The 21,485-nt window shown below is 32.8% G+C and overlaps 1 non-coding gene and 1 pseudogene across 1 annotated transcript; one reads left to right on the top strand and one right to left on the bottom strand.

Moving 5' to 3' along the window:
* Positions 1-877: 877 nt before the first annotated feature.
* Trnam-cau (transfer RNA methionine (anticodon CAU)) lies at positions 878-949 on the top strand. Its single transcript has one exon. It is a non-coding gene; the product is annotated as a tRNA-Met (tRNA).
* Positions 950-17,956: 17,007 nt separating this feature from the next.
* On the bottom strand, positions 17,957-18,972 carry LOC136273503 (uncharacterized; annotated as a pseudogene).
* Between the last annotated feature and the right edge of the window lie 2,513 nt (positions 18,973-21,485).

Genomic DNA, 21,485 nt, shown 5'->3' with positions numbered 1-21,485 from the left:
ATAACAAATGAGGATTTGTAATCTAAAATAGTATTGTTTAAACTACGTAACATAATGGAGGTGTCCCATATTTCGTCATTCTTTTCGGTGTCATGAGATTCCCCCCGCTTTCATCGGCACAAAATCTAGAGGCACTCTGAAAATAGCTAGCATCATCTGATACTTGTAGAATACTCACTATGCTGATTCATATTAGATTCACACAAAAAAAAACTTACTGTTGATATACAAATAATGTAAGAAAAAGATTAGCAGAGCGTGGTTTCGATCCACGGACCTCTGGGTTATGGGCCCAGCAAGCTTCCACTGCGCCACTCTGCTTATATACAACTGGCGGTAGATTTTTTAAAAGTCACTCATGTCAAACGAGCATGTGTAATAGCCAAACCGGTTGCATCAGAAATACAAATGTCTTTATAAAAAACGCCAGCCACTAGAATCGATTATTAGAAAATTAATAAAAAAAATTAAGTTCGTTTGATAATAATCCGTCTGTTGCCTTTACAAATGAAAATGGATGCTTTGTTTTATTGAGTGGAAGACATAATTTCACGATACTCTAAAACGTTTACCAAAATGAATCAGTTTTAGATTGCTATCAACTGGTGATATTTTTGCACATTTACTGGTGCATTATACAATCACGAGGGAATGAAGAGTCCTCATGGTTTTTTCTTATCCCATCATTTCACAAACTATTTCCCACATTTTACACATAAAGCTGAGAATTTTATATATGCCGCCAAAATGATCGACTCATCTGGCTGTGGTTCGTCAAATGAACGTTTGTGTATATCTGATGCAATCTGTACAACTATTACATGTGTTTGTTTCACGTACATGTTTATTCAGTGAAATGTAAAACTGATAAACCATAAGCAGAGTGGCGCAGTGGAAGCGTGCTGGGCCCATAACCCAGAGGTCCGTGGATCGAAACCACGCTCTGCTAAAAGTGTTTTTTCACAAAACATGCAATGATATAGTATATCAGCAGTTTTTGATCTTGACATAGTAAATGAAAAGTTGGGAATCTGTTTGAATGTAAATTCAATAATGATATGAAGTTAAGATATACATGTAAAATATAAAATATGCATATGAAATTTTGCAGAGATTTTAATATGTTAGTAAAATTTGTTTTAGTGTTGAAATAAAAATAATAGTCAAGTTAAGGAAGGAGTCTTCTCGTTATCAAACATACTTCATATAATAAGAAATTCTTGAAATTTTGACACAGTAAACCAGATCATATAACCAAATGATTCTATCAATTTAATCAAATTTGACCTCCTTGTTTTCGCTTAAAGGTCATGTCAAGATCACTACCTTTTTCCTCAACTTACCGGATGATAAAAATAAATGTAGTTCTTTGCAGTTATGTAGACCTCTGTTTAAGATATGAAGATTCTATTTTTCAGTGAAATGATAGAATATCAGAATGTCTCTCAGCTTATACTACTAAATTGGAATAAATATTGAAACTAAAATTGATATGGCTTAGCCAACATTTCCTCTAATTTTCTTAAATTTTGAAGATATTTTGATTATTTTTTTTATGCTTCCAATATTAAAATATTTCTGATTTTTACATATTATTAAGACTTTATATAAAGATATAAATTGACAGAAAAGCTTATATATTAATTATCTAATTAGAGAGAAAAACTGATTTTAGTGACTTTTTAACACAAATCAATGTAGAGAATGAGCGCTTTAAAAATCTTATTAAAATGTAATTTGATAAGCAAATCTTATTTCGAAAAAAATTCTGAAACTCGAGTTTCATATCATCAGTTCACATTAGTGAAAGATCCAACATTAATGTTATTGTTTTAAAAATGCTAAAACAGATTCATTAATCTACATCAATTCTGAATTGCAGAACATGTGATATTTTCCTACACCAATTTTCCGCCAAAAATATAGCCCTCTTTACATTATAAACATTTACTACTATTTCAATGCCAAGTAGTATGACAGTGAGAAATAAAGAAAAATATACTATTTGAATTTCCTTTCATTTTGAGTTAAAGAACTGTTAATCAAATTTACGATTATCAAGTCGAAAACCGGAAAAGACTCCTTTCTTAAGGCATATCTTTCTAATAATAAATTAATGATATAACAATACAACGTGTGTTATTTACTGTTCTAAGACTTGGTTGACGCTACATTTACCAAGGGGCCGTTTTTTTAACAGAAATAATTTCTAGATATCTTTTTAAATATGTTTGTAATGAAAAATTACTTCGATGTTGTTTATCATTTTTATACATAGTGAGAAGCTGAGAACTTTTTATGTGATTCAGAATTTGGTTGTGAAAGTGTTTGTTTAGGCATATGTTACAGTATACAAAGAAATAGATAGTTATATTTGTCGAATATTTAATTATTGATATAACAATACAACGTGTGTTATTTACTGTTCCAAGACTTCGTTGACGCTACATTTACCAAAGGGCCGTTTTTTTAAAAAGAAATAATTTCTAGATATCTTTTAAAATGTGTTTGTAATAAAAGATAAGTTTGATGTTGTTTTATCATTTTCATAATTAGTGAGAAGCTGAGAACTTTATATGTGATTCAGAATTTGGTTATGAAAGTGTTTGTTTAGGCATATGTTACAGTATACAAAGAAATAGATAATTATATTTGCCGAAATAGATTGCTGTAATTAAAGAAACTCAAACTAATACAGTATTCCTTTTAAAGGAATGATCGGCATTTGTTATCGTTGATCGGCTTCCTGTTAGTGTAATGCCAAAACATTACATGTAATTAACATGATAATTAATTTAATTTTAACAATTTATTGAGAATTCAAATGGACTGGGTAATAGGCAAAGCCAATGTGAACCCTCTCCAAAATACAAAGTAAAGTTGTGGTGTTATAAGATAATCTATTGAATATATTATTACCAGTTTATAGAGTGATATCTTATTGATATTTTTTTTTAAGCAAGACAACGGATAATTGAATTTTAAATAATAATCCTGACTTTTACCATATATAGATACGTCAGCTTATTAGTTAGTTAATATACAAGTATATAACACTGTGCCGGATAATTATGCCAGTGCCAAGGTGGCATTTTTGCACCCGCTTAAGCTGCATATATCGAAAAATTTAAATATGCCATATGATAGACCATTGCTTAAAGAGTTAACAACCACCTTTGTTATCAGTGTATCTCACTTGTCAGGTAAGATATTTACCTTTCAAAAATAAATTCCTATAGGAAAATAATTTTTCCCATAGGAAAATCGATATTCCTATAGGTAATTTGAAATTTCCTATCGGAATACAAGAACTTCCTATAGGAATTTTAATATTGATAGGATTTGATAAAATCCTATAGGAAAACTTAATATCCTATAGGAAAACTACATGTCTGAATCAAATTCCTACAGGAATTACCATTCTCCTATAGGAAATATAATTCCTACAGGACTTTTGAAAAATCCTATAGGATTGTCAATATTTCCTGTAGGAGAGTCAATTCTCCTATGGGAATTATCATTTTCCGATGGGATATTAATCTTTAAAGGTAAATATATCACCTGTCAGGTAAAACACACTAAAAACAAAAGTGGTTATATACTCTCTAGACAATGGTCTATCATTTGGTATACATGGATTTTTCCGAAACTGCATCTTAAGCGGGTGCAAAAATGCCACCTTGGCACTGGCATAATTATCCGGCACAGTGTTATATGCATTGACACCTACATTTCAAACTCACCACTTCATTCATACTCATAGACATACAAACATAGGAATGGTCTTCTGATGATACAGCTCATTCGAAAGAAACAGTAATTAAAAAGATCACTTATAAACAACTAAATATATAATAACTAAATAGGTTTAAGCAATGTATTTTTAGAGAGTCAAAAATGCTTAGAAGCTCTAATATTAATATGAACATAAGAAAAAGGTTTTCAGTTGAAGTTGTATGAAATATCAGAACTACCATCAAGAATATAGTTAATATGAAAATGTACACTTATGTCATTAAGTTGCTTATTAAGTTCATCTCTTTGCTGAGTGTATCTTGGACATTCGGGAAAAAAATGCAAATTTTCTTCAGATTCAGACCCACAGTATGACATCGAATCTCTGCAATTACAAAATCCTTGAATAAGTGAGCATTCAAATTACTAGCTTAATTCTGTAATTTACATTAAATAGCATTTTCTCTCCTATTGCCTTAACTAAAGTGATTGTTAGCTTTGGGTATATTTCGTTTTTTCAAGTTTTGACTTGAAAATGGAAAATGTTGATCAATTTTTAATTTCTGCATCAAGATTATTCCATAATTTAATTGTAAATGGAGTAAAACTATTGTAATAAGAAGTAGTCCAACATAGCTGCAGACAGTAAAACCTGCCATTAGACCCAGGATTATATGGATGTTCAGTTGGAAAATATAGTTGAATTAAGAATTAAAGTATTGTAGCGCTAGCCCATTAATTAATTTGTAGAATAGAGCTTCAGTTCACAAGGACCAAAAATTCAACAGCCAAAATTTAACACCAGGAAGCATAATCTCATAATTTAATAAATGCACCAAACACATCATGTTTGGTTATATTTAAACGAATCAATTGGTTATCATAAAATCATAAAAGTTTTATTGATTTTCTACGGAAAATATGAAAAATATTACATTTTTTCTTGCCACGAACTTCCAAAAAATCACAAAATTGCATAACATCTCAATCTTTAATGGGAAGTTTAAAATGAAAACGATCGCAAAATTTTAACAGAAGTGATATAATTGCTAAAACTTTAACAACTTTGAGGTACTGTCACCTCACAAAAGCTCTGACATTTTTATTGAAATCAGATTAAAACTTTTTGAGATATAAAGCTGAGAAGGTGTCAGAAAAAATAATAATAAAAAGAAACCGAAGAAAAAAAGAGGGTCTTCCTTTTTCAACAGAAGATCCTAATAAAATATATTACAAAATGTGAAATATCAGAAATGAGTGCATATCTGTGCTGAGGTATAATTAGTACGATGATATTATGCAAAATGTATTTCAATTACATCGGTATTATAATTAACAGATATGTGGTGGCATGGTTTCCTGTCAACAGAAGACATTAAGGGCTAAATGCTCTCTAGGGGATTCCTATCTTTATCAATATCAGCCTGCAAAGACGAAACATTTCCTCTTCGTTTTAAGACATCAACACAAAAATAACCATGAAAGTAATTATTTAAAGCTCCTAACCGACTTGTGTAAATGTTAATCTTATAAAGCAGATAGATTAGGGTAAAATTTGGTTTCTAGACATCTTTCTTTTGGAAATGCTTTGCAAAGGGGCAATTTTGTTCCTATTACAAAAATTTATAATTTTGTCTTTGGGGGGGGGGGGGGGGGGAGGAAATTAATCCCTTTCTGAGCCATTTCTATGACTATAAAAATAAATAGAAAATCTGACCAAAAGGTAAGTCAAGAATATTAAGATGTAGAAGATGACTATGGGTCTGATGAGAAATAATTAAAATCTGAAAGTCAGTTTTCTAAACATCTAAAGGTTGAATGTTGGGTTTACGTGAACTGTTTGGTGTGGTGCCTCTTACCAGGGATAGGCCGATATGCAAACAAGTCTATGTATCAAACAATATAGGTCGAGGTACACAAGTATTTCTCCTGTAAGTCATTAACTTTTCTTATGTCATGACTTTTGAAGATCATTTGAGGCACATATAATGGGACATTGTTCTAAAAACTGCTTTGAAATTTAACGTTGTCCAAAAAAAAAATCAAGTTACATCATCCAAAAACTATTACACCACAGGTCATTTTGAGCTGTCTGGTCATATCTAGTAACCTTAGAACCTATTTTTTTTTTAATTCTGTGCGTTACATGTAGATTAATAGAACACGCAAAGTAATGTTTTCCCGGTCATTTACGCAGTTTGGCTGTAGATAATGATAAACAGGATCTGCTTTTAAAAGACACTTTCCACAAAAGATGAACGCGTGTTTTAAATTCGTTCCCCAATCCAGATGGTTATATGATTGTTTTAGAACTTTGGAAATTATTTTAAAAAACGCATGTTAGCTTGCAAAAATGGTTTGGTAAAATAATAAATAAACAAAAAAGACATCTGTATGATTGTAGCAAGACCCTGAAATTTGCAATAGTTCAAAATCACATCAGTATTCAACAATGTGCTATAGTTATCAAAGAAGTGCAATGTAACGCTCGGCTCCAAGGAGTCGACCGACGTCCATCATTTCCAACAATTGGTACGCTCTACGGTATCTAGAGTTCAGAGATGGAAAGCACACACTGAAAGCTCGTTTGGCTCCTGATTGATACGTGACAGTTGTAGGTTGACCGGCTCTATACTGTCGCTTGCGACCAAACTTTGTGTGTCCTGGATGCCATTTTAATTTTTAATATATTATTAAATGCATATAATTGACATAAAAAAAGATGCAACTCTCTATAATTTATTGATATACTCTCCCAAAAAAGAAACGCAACATGTAGTATCATTTTTGCAAAAGAATTTTTCGTATATAAAATAACTGAAAGCAAGTTTTGTAATGATATGCTTAGGTTTCCATATTACCAGGGATGAATTTAAATGGCAAAATTTGATGTGCGATCAACCGTAACTGTTGCGAAATTAAAAATAGGAACATTGTTCGATTGGTGTTTCAAGAAAGTGGAAAGCGCTTTGCACGGCTAAATTTTTGTTCATTTTTATGTGTGATGTGTGTTAACAAAAAAAGACTATCGCATAAATTAAATGTTTGCCCTTGTTAGCTGAAGGACAGTTTTTACGTATGCCTAGATTAGACATTGTTTCGCGCAATATCGCAATAGGGCGTCTCGAAGCTGGGGAGTCACAATATCTTGTTGCTCAACATTATAATGTTCACAGGAGTACAATTGCTCGTCTCTGGCAGAGATATTTACAGACTGGGACGTCAAATGATAGGCTGCGAACTGGTCGTCCGCGTATTACAACTGCGCAACAGGATCGCTATATACGTATTCTCCATCTACGCAACAGGACAGTTACAGCAACACAGACCGCTTCAAGCATACCTGGCCTTCGCAGAATATCCGCACAAACAGTGCGCAATCGCCTGCGAGAAGTTGGACTGCGAGCCAGACGACCTTATTTTGGTCCCATCTTGGGGAGACAACATCGGCGTGCACGGGTCGGATGGTGCAACACAGTTAGGAACTGGACTCTAAGGAATTGGAGAAGAATCTGGTTTAGTGATGAAAGCAGATTTATGCTACAGCACCGAGATGGCAGAGTGCGTGTTTACAGGCGAAAAAATGAACGTTTTGCAAACAACTGTGTGGTAGAAGTTGACAGATTCGGTGGGGGCAGTGTTATGATGTGGGGCGCTATTACTTACAATCAACGGACGCCACTGGTCCTAGTTCCTGGCAATTTAACGGCGCAAAGGTATCGCGACGAGATCCTCCAGCCTCACCTTCTTCCAGTCATCAACACACAGAGAGAGGTTTTTCAGCAAGACAACGCCAGACCGCACACAGCACGTGCTACTGTCGATTTTCTTGCTGACCACAACGTCACTGTGTTACCCTGGCCATCCAGATCCCCGGATTTGAATCCCATTGAGCACCTCTGGGATCAGTTGGATAAACGTGTGCGCATGCGTCAACCAGCCCCGCAAACTCTTCTGCAATTACAGCAGGCACTACACGAGGAATGGCAAAGAATACCCCAGGTCCAAATTCAACGTTTGATTCAATCAATGCGGAGACGAGTTACAACAGTTTTGCAAGCAAACGGTGGCCACACAAGATACTGATGTATTTATGCATCAAAACATTCGTTAAACCTTTTGTTTTGAATTTTGTCTTTTTGATAATTACAACAAACACAACGACTAACATTATGAAAATTATTGAACTGTTCACGCAATGTATTAAGTATCTAAAATTTATTTTTCTATCAGACAAAAACTTGTAAAATAATACATGTTGCGTTTCTTTTTTGGGAGAGTATAGTTAGAAGAGTTCCCAAATAACACAGTCACATACCCTTCCAAACACTAGAGGATTAGTCTTTTTTTACATTAAGCCAGACGCAGTGTTGACCTCTAGTTTTAGTTTGACTGTCGTGGTTAAAAAACATTGTTTCTTTTAAAACATATGTCTTCGGACATTTGGTCATATTACAAAAATTTAAACAAAAAGAAGGTAAGTTTTTGACATACCTTTTGGAACGTCATGATTTATAGTTCTAAAGAAAGCATCAATCATAGTGTTAATTCATCGTTTAGTTATGTATTTTGACATTTGATAAATCATAACTTATTATTTGCATTTTAATGTTGGCATTTTCGGTGTTCATTGGAAGCAATGAATTTGATTGTATCAAGGGATCTATGTCCACCTCTTCTACGATAATGCTGAAATATCCAACTAGCCTAGTAAAACTGATTTATACAGAGAAAGTACTAGAGTTGTTAAAACGAGAGAATTTTTAGATACATGTATGTTTCCTGTTTCTAACTTTGAGTTGTAATTTGTGTTTAATTGTCATACATCAGAGTTCATGAATTGTTCATCGAAGCTTTTACAATAATTTTGAGCAAGTCAAAGACCACGGATGAATTCGGGCTGAACAACTGCATCTGAAGTGAATGTAATTCCAAATAAGATTTTCAAAATTAAGAAATGATTGTTTGGGATCAGATTTGTCAAAGGTGGGATGTAAAATGACTCATACTACATGTACCTCACTATAAAGAACTGTTTGAGTATATATTGTATATTTTTTTATGTCTATAGACTTATTTTACCCAAACGTCCGCGGGAATGGACACTGTTGTTGACAAAGTTTGTTAAAACAAAGAACCAAACACTTATCATTGATATTCTTTAGCCGAAAATATATCAATTGAAATGTTTTCTTTGCAATTTTGACGGAAGTCAAATACACACCTTAATGACATCCTTTGCTGCATCTCTCTGTTAGTTAATGATACCATTACCGTCGTACATGGCTTCGAGATATAACTGCAAAGTTGCTTCCGTCCAGATCTGTATTGGGAGGAGGGGACTCTTTTTGCTTTGGACTGCACTTGTTGTCGCGCACTGGCGACTCCATATCCACAACAGAAATAAAAGAAACGGTGTCATTGTTAGAGCGAGACATATGTTCGTTGTCAGAATGAATTCCAAACGCCGAAAAGACGAAAACGTCTCCCCCTCCGGGGATCACAGACCGGAAGTGTTCCATTAATTTGTTATCACCTGATTGCAGGTCGTTGGTTTGGGTCAGCCTCAGCTAAACATGAAAGCGGTATATGGTAGCATACAGGAAAAGAAACGAAACACTTCGCCCGTTCATTTGTCGTTTTTCTCATAGGTGGCAGGGGATAGTTTTGAAGGATAGACCCGGTCAAAATTTGGAAATAAAGGGAGAACCTGGGGTTTGGCTGGTTATTTGAGGGGTATAAATTGGTAGAATATTTATTGCATTCATTTTGTGGATGGAGGAGCTCATGTCAATTTCATTGATATATGACACTTTAATACTGGTAGCACTTTTCATCAGATATGGAATGAAAATGCGAAACTGTGGCCAAAATTTTCACTTTCGGTTTTGTGCTTGAAAAGTAGGGTGGGTTCAGAACACGAAATGTCACTCGAAAAGAAGGTGATTGACCCACCATCAATTGGTGATTATTTGCATGGGTATACATTAAGCTACCAATCCTATGGTAGTTTATGGCAGTTGCTCGGGACTGGAGCGTGGTTCTGGACCCGTGAAAATGTGAAAAAAGGGCAATTTTCCAGAAAATTTTGAGACCGTCCCTGGCTATTCTCTTTAGTGCTATATGTAAGTTGTACTTGTTTTATTCTGAAATGTTTAAAAATTCTCAAGAGTCGGGACCATGTGTCCCCTGCATGCAAACCAATTTTAGCAAATTTAAAAATCCACTGAAAAATTAAATCACATATATGAGCACTATATGCCTCACATTTCCTCGACCAAAAAAACTATCCCCTGCCACCATAACGACATCTTGGTGCATAACGTAAATCTTAATTCTGTAATAGACATGGGTTTATGTGAGCTTAATTCCACCGCAAACATATTATTTCAAAAAAGGAAGGGTAGCACTGTTACATGGTTTATATTTACCCACCTGCTGTAATGATTTGAAAATATTAGTGTTTTTCTACTCTTGTAATTAGATTGTTTTCACTGTCGTAACTTTTCAATCAAAAAGCCCTGTTTTCACGGTGTGCTTCAAATGAAACCCATTACTTGTGTGCACTACGGTATCAATTCTGAAGGCGATGGATTTATCAGAAAGATAGGAAAATGCCGGAATTAGGAATACTGTATATTTTCTAAAAATTGTCCTCAAAATCTTAATGACGGCAAGTTTTTCCACTTAGCGTTTACGTCCGTAATTGATTAAGCTAGAAAGGAATAACACTATGGAGAGCCAGATAAAATAGATCAATTTATCATATATCTTTGTGTTCACTAGTAACATGTAGATATCTATAGTAAAACTTTCTCTTGTAGTCAGTATTCGTTGTGGGTTGCGAATAATAAATTATTACAGATAATCATCAATTTCTGGGACATATAACATATCAGACAGGAAACATCTGCATTTTAGCGATCATTGGCTACTTAATGTATGACACAATTAACCTAAAGCTGATTAATTGTCGTTCTCAAAATGATTCTGTCAATTATCCGCCTGTTAAGAATTTGTTTTAATTGGTGTCCGAACGATATCTTACCGATAATTTAAAAGGACGATTACTGTTTACGAAATTCAGGCTGGTTTATGATACATTGAGGAACCTTTTCGATACATTAAAAATTTGGTGTTTTGTATGTTTTAAAATTCATTTTGTTGTTGTTGTTGTTGTTGTTGTTGTTTTTTTTTTGGGGTTTTTTTGTTAATTAAGAGAATGGGCTACTGTGAGTGTTCATTGCTGATTTGATTTTTTTCAACATTAATTTAAAAAGCATATTTCTTCACAAACAGACATTAAACGCAAATAGGAAATACACGTCTTGCCTTATTGTATTGTAGAATGATTAGAATTCGTGATGGTTTAATGTTCAAGGATTTGTGGAAACACCTAATCCAGGACTTGATTTTATGGACGAATTATCAAACACAGTACCAATTCTTTATTCTTCCAAGTAAATCCAAGAATTACGTCCTTATTTACCTTTCAAAATTTGAAAACTAGTGTACACGAAAATTGCCGCCTACGAAAAATAATGATTCCACAGTATTCTAAATCTATGGAGGTTGTGCTTGATATGTAGGTATAATTAAATTTTTTAAATTTTTTGATGAAATTACTACTTTGTGCATGAACTGGCATTAATTTTTACGAAATAATATAAGCAACATTCGTCATCCCATTGTCTTACATTCGTGTGGGTTGAAAATATTTGAGACTAAACACAAATATAATATTAACGTTTTCTTTTCCTGTAATAAACATAACAACACAAACAGTCGTTTAAATGACAAAGTCGATTGATCTACGAAACACCATGGAATTGATTATAGGTCCCTTACTGATATTTAATTTCGATATTCCCTCCCACATTAACATATCTAGGGGACCGTTTCATAAGTCACATATCATTACATTTCCAAAACAGATGGGGTTTTAATTAGCAAAGCTGTTTAAATCTGTCAACGGTAAGCTGCAAAATCTATTACAGAAGCATACTCCTTCCTATTTATCATTGATAGATATGAATATTTTTGATTTGAATTGTACTGCAAAACTATATGAAATGACATGAAACATTCTTTCTTATTTCATATCTTTTTAATGCAAATACTGGTTATCATTTTAAAACCTCAATGAAAGTATTAACAGAATTTCATTATTCTTTTCTGTTGGTTGTACAAATAGGACATATTTCGGTAAACACTTTAATGAGAGGACAAACACCTTTAGTGGTTCATTGTAGAAAAACAAATATTAAAATTCTTCACTAGTATCATTACTCTCTAGGTGATATATCAATCCAATAAGAATGAAACAAAAATGAAATGAGTTGAGTACAAGGAGTGATGAGAGCATCAACTCTCTGTGCGTGAACTGGCATTAATATTTTCTTTTTAAATCTTTTTTGAGGAAGTAGGTATGCCTAGAACAGAATGATCTAAATGAATGACGACCGTTTAACCAAAGAGATTTCATCTGTAATTTTCAAATCAATGGCAAATAGACCTTACAAAAACGTATTCTATGAATTTATTAATAGAATTTTCGTTTTTACAATTATCATCTTTGTTGCAAATTCAAATTATTTGCATAATATCGAACCATTTAGTAAACCCATGAAAACAGAAACTTTTTTTTAGTATGCATTGTCATCAACGACATGACACAAAAAAGGAAAACTTCTAAACGAAGAGAGAGTACAATTTCCGTTGGATTTTTTTGTCGAAACAAACGTTCTCAAGAAAGTGAATTTTTTAAAGTATATTTCATAAATTTTACTACATAAGTTTTCCATATAAAATTTTACGTTTACTAAATAAACATTTGTTATTAAAGTTTACTTGTTCTTCGTAAAATTTAATCATCATTATATTGGGAACTTTCAACTCACCTCTAAAAACTTTATCATTACATAATTAAATTACTGGGTACCGGATGGATGATTTTGAACGTTTATTAGATTTATTTAAAGAGATGAGGAAAATTACAGAAAGTTTCATACCATCAGATATAGTACTTAATTTTTAGTCTATTAGCAAATATAATTATACATTGTATTCAGGGCATACGTGTTTTAGTCAAGAAATAAAAGGCTGCGATAGGAAAATCTAGTATATATTGTAATTGTTCATTGGCAAGTGTTTAAAAAGGACGACTATATCTTATAAAACACATTAAAAATCAAAAGATCTATCGAGCAGAAATGTAGTTTGATTATTTATCAAAATACATTGGTGTTATTGTTGTTTCTGTGAAGCTTAAATCTGTGTTGCTGGGTTCCACATAATATATCTATACTACTATATTTAGATAATAGACTCGAATTTTTGGGTTTTAATACCGAAGAATTGAAAGACTACTGTCTTTCGTTTTATATATTTTTAACATCATTGGTACTTGGAGATTAACAATTTTATTTTATTTTTTCTCAATCAGGCGTCGCTAATTATTAATCAAAGAAAATTCTTTTAAAAACCCGGATATCGTCTAAATTTTTGGATTTTACAATCTTGCGCATGCACATTACATTAACACTAAATCACGGGATGCTCTTTAGTTTATGTTTCCACTTTATCACATTTGCATGGATAAACTCAAAAACGAGAATACAAATGCGTGTAAATTTTCATTCCATTTGCTATAGATTCTGTTCATGAAAGAAAATACTGGGGATAACTCTAACTCAGTTCGCTTAATATGAAAAATTCCGATAGTTTTGAATGTCAACATGGTGTGCAAATTTTATGTATCATATCTATTTAATCTATTTTGTAATTGCCCGACATAATATGCAATGTCAACGCACGGGTCAAAGTCTAGTGATATTTAAAAAAAGAACAATGCAAAGCATGTCGTGACTACGGGCATCCTGGTTTATAGAAATGTTAACCGAGAAGTTGTCGTAAGGTTAATGTAAGCCTACAGAACTGTTGCACATACACCAATGAAAAGGTCAGAATCTTTATAGTACATTTGTACATGTACTAATATTGCTCAATAAACGTATCACAATGTGATAAAAGACGCTTATGCTTAGAGTACTGCTTATTGACTTAGTTTTAAACAATTAGTTCATCTTAGAGTAATCATAAAAAACTTTCATAGATTGTCTACTGTTCTTCTCAAAATTCATTGGAGGTTTTTGTAAGCGTTTGTGTCGTTTTTTGGTTTTTTTTTATAAACTGTACTAAACCACCGTAATAACGTTCTAGAATGTATGTACGATTGACCCTCATAGTGATTCACATTATGGAATAGTTTCCGAATAAACCATTATTGATTGTGCACGATATCTGCCAGACAGAGTTAATTGCATGATGACGTTAAAGCTAATTCCCCCACGGAAACAATATTTCCATTTACAACAAAATGAACAGATGTCGCGAGTGTCAATTATGAAATAAGCTTTTTAAAGTTTTCTAGAAGAAATTTTAAGAAATATCTAAAATTAGACCCATGCAAGAATAAAGATTTAGGTTTTAAGTTAACAAAAAATTAGTTTAAAAATGACAATTATGCTCATTAAATTGATTTTTAATTATTAGAAGAAATGTCATTTTTCCTCTACCATTAATTTGATTTTTTTAAAAATAGAAATCAAAAAGTAACGAGAGAATGATACTGTTCCTATAGCAGACTTAAGTTATACATAAAGTTAGTTTATGGTACAATAAACAAATACAGTTACGGTTGTACTTCTAGAAATAATTTATCGTTTAGAAAACCATTGTAATCGAACAAAATCTTCATCCTCTTTATCCTGAAAACTAAAGATTAAATACACTACAAAACTATGTTCACGCTGTAGATTGTGTTTTAAATTATGATCTCTTCTAAAGGAATATAAGAGGCTTAGCCAATTAATCATATCTTTCGTTCGTTTTGGCGACAACTTTACTTGTGCATAAAATTATCATTTTTATTTTACTCAGTGATATTTTTAATTGTTATCTCCTTTTATAGAAATGAAAAGCAACCAGTGATTTTTCTGATCCACGATTTATTCGAAATTCTTTTAGATTCTTTTTTATTATAACTAAGAGAGAACACATTTACAGTAAAAAAAATATTGAGCCCAAATCATTTGTATACTATTTATTAAATTTGTTAAAACCACCCAAAAAACCCTTTAGAATTGTTCAAACTGTTATAATAAAAATCTAAAGTTTGTTTCTCAAGATATGCATCTAAAGTAGTTAAATCCATAATTAAATATCAAAATAACAAATCAACTAAAACTAAATTAATGATAAAAAATAAATGATATTTCGTTGAATATTAGTAATGAATTATCAAATTAAATTAGCATTATTGTTATTCATATTACTCAATTTTTGCTAGCAATAGCAGGACTTACCTGAGGTGTGCATGAGACATAAATGTATATTGTCCTCAAGTTTAAATTGTAATTATGTTTTTGTATATCATGGCGCGTTATAATTATCTTTTTGAAACGAATATTGACAGAAAATATAAACTAACAAAATGAAAGCGTGTCTTTTGGGTAAAAAGCTCTCTCTCTCTCTCTCTCTCTCTCTCTCTCTCTCTCTCTCTCTCTCTCTGTGGGTGGGGTGGGTGGATGGGTGAGTAGGTGGGTGGGTGTGTGTTTGTGTGTGTGAATGTCGTTGTTTTATGAAGACGCTTTCGTTGTTTTTGTCGCTTTCTGTTGTTTGTTGTTATCGTCGCTTTTTGTTCCTGTTTGTTGTCGTTTTTCGTTGCTTGTTGTTGTCATTGAATTCCGTTGTTGTCGTTGCTTTTGTTCCTTGTAGTTGTAGAAATCGTCAAACGCTTTGAAAAATCCATAATTGTAATTCATTTTGTAAATTAAATAATTTCAAATCAAACGTTTCTCAAAAGATCCTTCGACACAAAACATACTTTTGTTTAGATGAAGGATGGCATGTTCTTAAAATGAAATTGATAATAGATAAGTAAAAAAAAAAGTATGCTTTTGAATTTTATTCATCTTAACTCTAGCTATAAGAGATATATTATATCAAGAATATTGCAAATGCTCTTTATAAATGTATTTGGTGAAACACATATTCACAACATCTTTTAATTATAAAATCATATGTAGGGTCAGGCTAGGGTTATAATGAGGGTAAAAAAAATAGAAGTATAAACTTTTAACTTTAGCAATATCACAGAGTTTGTTAAATTATAATACAATAATCTGAAATAAATAAGGGCATCGCTAAGCGGAGCATTCCCTAGCGACATGAGTTATTGTGTGGGGGATGCATTATTCGGGAATATATAGTTATGCAAATCTAAATGAGGAGACAACATTCTACTAATCCTCCATTACTACAAAAAATACATTTCCTTAACTGCTCTATATCTAAATCCAAAAAATATCAAGTTGTTTATTTGAACTGCTTACTTTCTTTTTGGTTTCACAGAAGTGAAGCGGAAGTAGTTATCGTAAAGTCATATATAAAATTTCTGTATATTTTAATGATATATAAAAAAGTACTCAACTAAACGAATTGAAAATTAACAGGGTTTGCCCCTTTACTATGCCAAATAAGTGTACTAAGTTTGATAAATATCCGTACAAGGTTTTTATTAAAACTTGTTCCAAGCGGAACACACACACACACACACACACACACACACACACACACACACACACACAGCAGCGATGCTATATCCCCTTCGCAGGGATTAAAAAGATTTTTTTTTAAATTCCATGCCCGGGTAATCATTTATGTCATTACAATTTGGGATCAAAGAGAATGAAATTTTTCATCGTTTTGGAATGAGTCAAGGTATAACAAACTGGCATTAACTTTTTACTGGGTCGTCTTTGTGAGAACTTTCATGACGTCGACAAAAAACCGTTGTTGTTTTTGTTTTTTGCTTTTTTTTTTCAAATATGAATTAAATTTTATTAGTCTATCGGACTAGAAGTTTGCAATTGTCTGAAATGAAATATTTAATAATTATTTACTGTGACTACGACAAACATATGCTATGATTATATCAATTAACTTGTACAACATTAACAATAAAATTTACTAAAATTAGGGCCAACAATCGTTCACTTTATCGTATGATAAAAATAGGATACCGCACCGACGACAAATTGGAAAATTTGTAGGTAGCTATAATTTTATTTTCAATAACGAGATCATTACACCTTTAAGTTTAGAGGTAATACACTGTAAGGATATGCCTTCATACACATAATTAATGTGTAACGTGCAAGGGGTCACTGCCTGTGTTCCCCCGCGGGCCCGTACCCGAGATAAAGTCGGATAGCCCTGATCATTGATTGCTGCAAATATTTACAAATGCAGACTTCAGTCACCGCGCCTGCACATATATAGGGACTCAACGTTACGCAGGCAGGGATGACCGCATACCTACGTAACTCAACAGGAACCAACGTCAACGCAAGCAGGGATGACCGCACACTTGCGCCAACAACGCAACCTAACGCAAGCAGGCAGTACCGCGCACTTGCGCTGGAAAAGCCAGAAAACTAGCAGGGATGACCACACACTAGTGCTCCGCTGCAACCACCACCTAAATGTATACAAGAAGAGATGTCCGCACACTTATGTTGATAAGATACAGAGAAGGGATCTCCGCACACCCTGTATCGTAGGTTTGATCACACGAAGATTAGATAAAATAGGGAAGTCCATACACTTTATCTAGCCGTACCTGTTCAAGTTTAACCCCAAACAGTCGTTCGTTTCCAGGGATTAGACAGTCCCTATATGAAAAAATGACAATAACAAACTGCGAACCATCTCAAAAATCCATAAGACGAAATACAAATTCAAAGCAGAGCAACACGGACCTCCAAATAGATAGAGGTAGGATCAGGTGCCTAAGAGGAGTGAGCATCCTCTGCTGACCGGTCACACCCGCCGTGTGCTCTTTGTCGTAATCGGGAAAAAATCGGAAAAGTCCGTAGATAATTAGGTGATTAATTATATATTGATGTATCTTAAAATGTAAAACCAAACATCTAGACCTGACCCACAAAATACTTTTACATAACTACTTATAATGTACATCGCATATTCCACTCTCTTTATGAAGGACGATATTATAAATACAGGTATTTCCATCGCCATAGTTACGTCTTATATATATATATATATATATATATATATATATATATATATATATATATATATATATATATATATATATATATATATATATATATATATTAGTAACATTCGTCTCCAATATCTTTTTTACGTGTTTTATTTTTTTTTTGTATACCACTATATCTTCCTATCTTCAACATTCAATTGGAAACTTGTGGTTACGGGTTCGCCTACATATGTAGCCTTATTTTTTTCTTTGTTTTTCATTGTCCTAATTATTTAGCTCGTTGGCTTGCTATAACTAACACTCAAATTTTGGTTGATCAATATTAATGAATTACTTAAGCATTCAATGTTAACAATAAAAATAATAAATAAACCAAAATGGTTAATATGCCTTTTTAAAATTGATCAAAGCATTTGGGGAATTGTGTTAAACATAATAAGCATCTGGAACTTAGTGGATTGGTCCAAGTAGAATGTGAAGTAACAATCTGGTGCAGAGCGCCTATAAATCTCAATGTACTATTATCCCTATGATTGCGAATCTGTCGATCGGGCTTTATTTCACATTAATGATGAACAAGAGCGACTTCTGGTGGAACGTAGTACGATATGCCTCCCTTCTTGAATTTCCACACATTATGTACACCAACAACTTGGACTTGTAATGGATCCACTATATGCTTGGACCTCACGGAATGTCCAAAAATGCGCTCTTCTCGGTACTGTGTTATGAAAGGGTATGTCTTATAAGGCTTTGCGATTTCATTGATTACGTTGGAATCTAAACCCGTATTCGGCCATTCTAAATGGAAAAATGACGAACGAAACATATAGGCAGCCATGTTGGCTGGCAGTGAGCTCAACATGTCGTTCCATGATTGATGGTTTTTTTGGGATAAGAAGTGCGTCCAGATCCTGAAAGATGACATTCTTAATGGCTCCTCGATTTCTATTCAGACAGTCACTAAGCTTCTCAAGCTGGCCAAAGTAGTGAAGTCTTGCTCCTTCTGATGTACCATCCGTTCCGTTGATTTGCAGTGCCAGTGGTAATGACCACTGTATGATGGTATCAAGTCCCCAAGATGTGCCTGAGAAGACACTAATAGTTGCGAATTTGCAAGTCCATGTACACGACAAAGAAAAAGATAAAGATAGTCAGTCTGAGAGAAATTTTCACTGTTGCAGTGAATTCCAAACGCCTAAAAAACGAAGACCTCACTCCTTCAGGGTATCACAATCTGGAACTGGTCCATTATTTTGATGACGTCTAATTGTAGGTCCTTGGTTTTAGTTGGCATCAGCCTCGGCTATGCATGAAAACAGTACATGTTAACATACAGGAAACAGGAAAAGAAACGACACACTCCACCTGACGGGTTTATGTGTCTTTCCTTTGTCGGGACACCTTGTTGTATATCGTCAAAATGAATCGTAAAATTGATTTGGTTCCCAGTTTACCATGCATACATTGAATAAATGTAATCGATAAAAATAATGAAAGGACGCCCTATAACACCATTTATATGTAATAGAATAAAATCGCTTATTCTGTTCAAGTTCTTTATTTCAATTAAATATTAAATTTATTGGCAATGAGCTACTATATAAACAAAATAACTCATATTACAAAAAGACACACACAGAAACACTAAAAAATTAATAATACACAATTTGCATTTACTTCAAAATATGACATTAACGAACCTCCAATATATGGCGGCGGTGCCACACACAGTCAGTTAGTAGACTAGCGCACTCACTTGCAACAGGTATGACTGTATGTAATAAAAAAAACACCATATATATTTATGCTTAAATCCAAAAATACTACAGACTTATTAGAAGTTATCTCAAATCGCTATACATTTCTCTAAACAGTCTGCATATAAAACAATTTTATTATTCTCACATAAATGATATTTAAATTACTGTGTATGGAATATAATACAAATGAATAGTTATTCCAAACATGAAAATAATTCTCTTACCGTAAATAATGTAAGGTACTAGTATCACTCACACGTTTCACCCGTTTCACACCTGAACACTCTCAAGGGCGTCAGCGAAGTGAGACTCCGTATAAACTTGTTAGACTAGTTTAAATCTCAAATATTATAATAAGTAAATAAATAATTTCACAAATTAGTCTCACTTTGCTGATTATCATAATAGAATCGAAAACAACTAGATAAATGTTCAAAAGATATTTTTAATAAGTTTAAAGAAACATAATCTCTAAAAAAAAAAGAATTTGCGCTGAACAGAAACTCTATAAATAGAATAAACACAGGTAAAATATACGGTACGCGATTCGCGCAAATACCACGTATAATTTTAACCATTACATATACATCCCACTTTGTGTAATAATTGGAAACATTGATGTATTCTACTCTTTTGGTTAGATATTTTTATTGTCGTAAACAATCATTGTGTAATTAAATTAAACCCCTTACCCATGTACACTACAGCATCAATCTCCATATGATAGATTTGTGAAAAAAGATAGGAACTGTCATAATTAGGAATACATGATTTGTTCTAAAAATCGTCCTCAGAATTTTAATGACGGCAAGTGTTGCCACTTAGATGTTTCCGTCCGTAATGGATCGAGCTTGAGAGGAGGTAAACTATGAGAACGCAGATAAAATAGATGATTTTATCACAAATTGATGTATTTTCATGTAAAATGTAGATATCTATGGTTAAGCTTTTTCCTGTTGTCAATATTCGTTGTTATAATGCGGATAATAATATGTGACATGTAAACATCAATATCTGGGTCAAAAGGAAACGTCTGTGGACTTTAGCTACCCATCGCCACCTAATACCGGTATATGACACAACTGGCTAAGGTCGACCAGTTGTCGTTCTCTTTAAAAAAGATTCTGTTCATTAATTACCTCTTTAGAATATATTTTTATCTGGTTTCCTTATACCTGTAATATCTTGCATACAATTCAAAAGGACAATTATAATTTATGAAAATTTCGTTTATGATATAATTTAACGTTGGTTGTAACGCGTTTTCTAAAAAAATATTTTATATTGTATGAAGAATGTTGCCTACGTCATGGTAAGACTAACGTCGAAAACGTATCAATATGCCTGACGGTGCGTTTGAATTTTGTACGATTTACGTCATTTTTAAAGGTCAAATGACCGTTTTTATCTACAATGAAGAGTTAAAAAAAAAAACTAAATTATAAGCAATGAATTCAATTTTTATTAGTTTTATACGATATAAAATGGTTCGAAACAGTTAAGCGAAGCGGTTTATAAAGCGTAAACTGCCCCAAACCATTTTATATCGTATAAAACAAATAAATATTGAGTTCATTCCCTAAATATTGTTAAATCTTTTGGAAACATTGCACATATGACGATTGTATGATTTTTATTTATTATTTTTTTTTTATATAAAGATAATATGATACGTTAAGAGTTCATCGCTGATTTGATTCTTCTCAACAGTTGTGATACTTTCTTCACAAACAGATGTTAAACGCATATAAGAAACACAGGTCTTGCCTTATCGTACTGTGGAATGATTAGAATCCATAACGGTTTAACATTCATGGATTCATGAAAACCCCTAACCAGGAATTTTATTTCCTCGACAAAATATGAAACTCTGTACTATTTTATTATTGTTAGAAGTA

This window comes from Magallana gigas, chromosome 3 (assembly GCF_963853765.1).
Source record: "Magallana gigas chromosome 3, xbMagGiga1.1, whole genome shotgun sequence".
NCBI classification, from domain to species: domain Eukaryota; kingdom Metazoa; phylum Mollusca; class Bivalvia; order Ostreida; family Ostreidae; genus Magallana; species Magallana gigas.
Note: the sequence above shows the minus strand (reverse complement) of the source record. Positions and strands in the feature narration are given on the sequence as shown.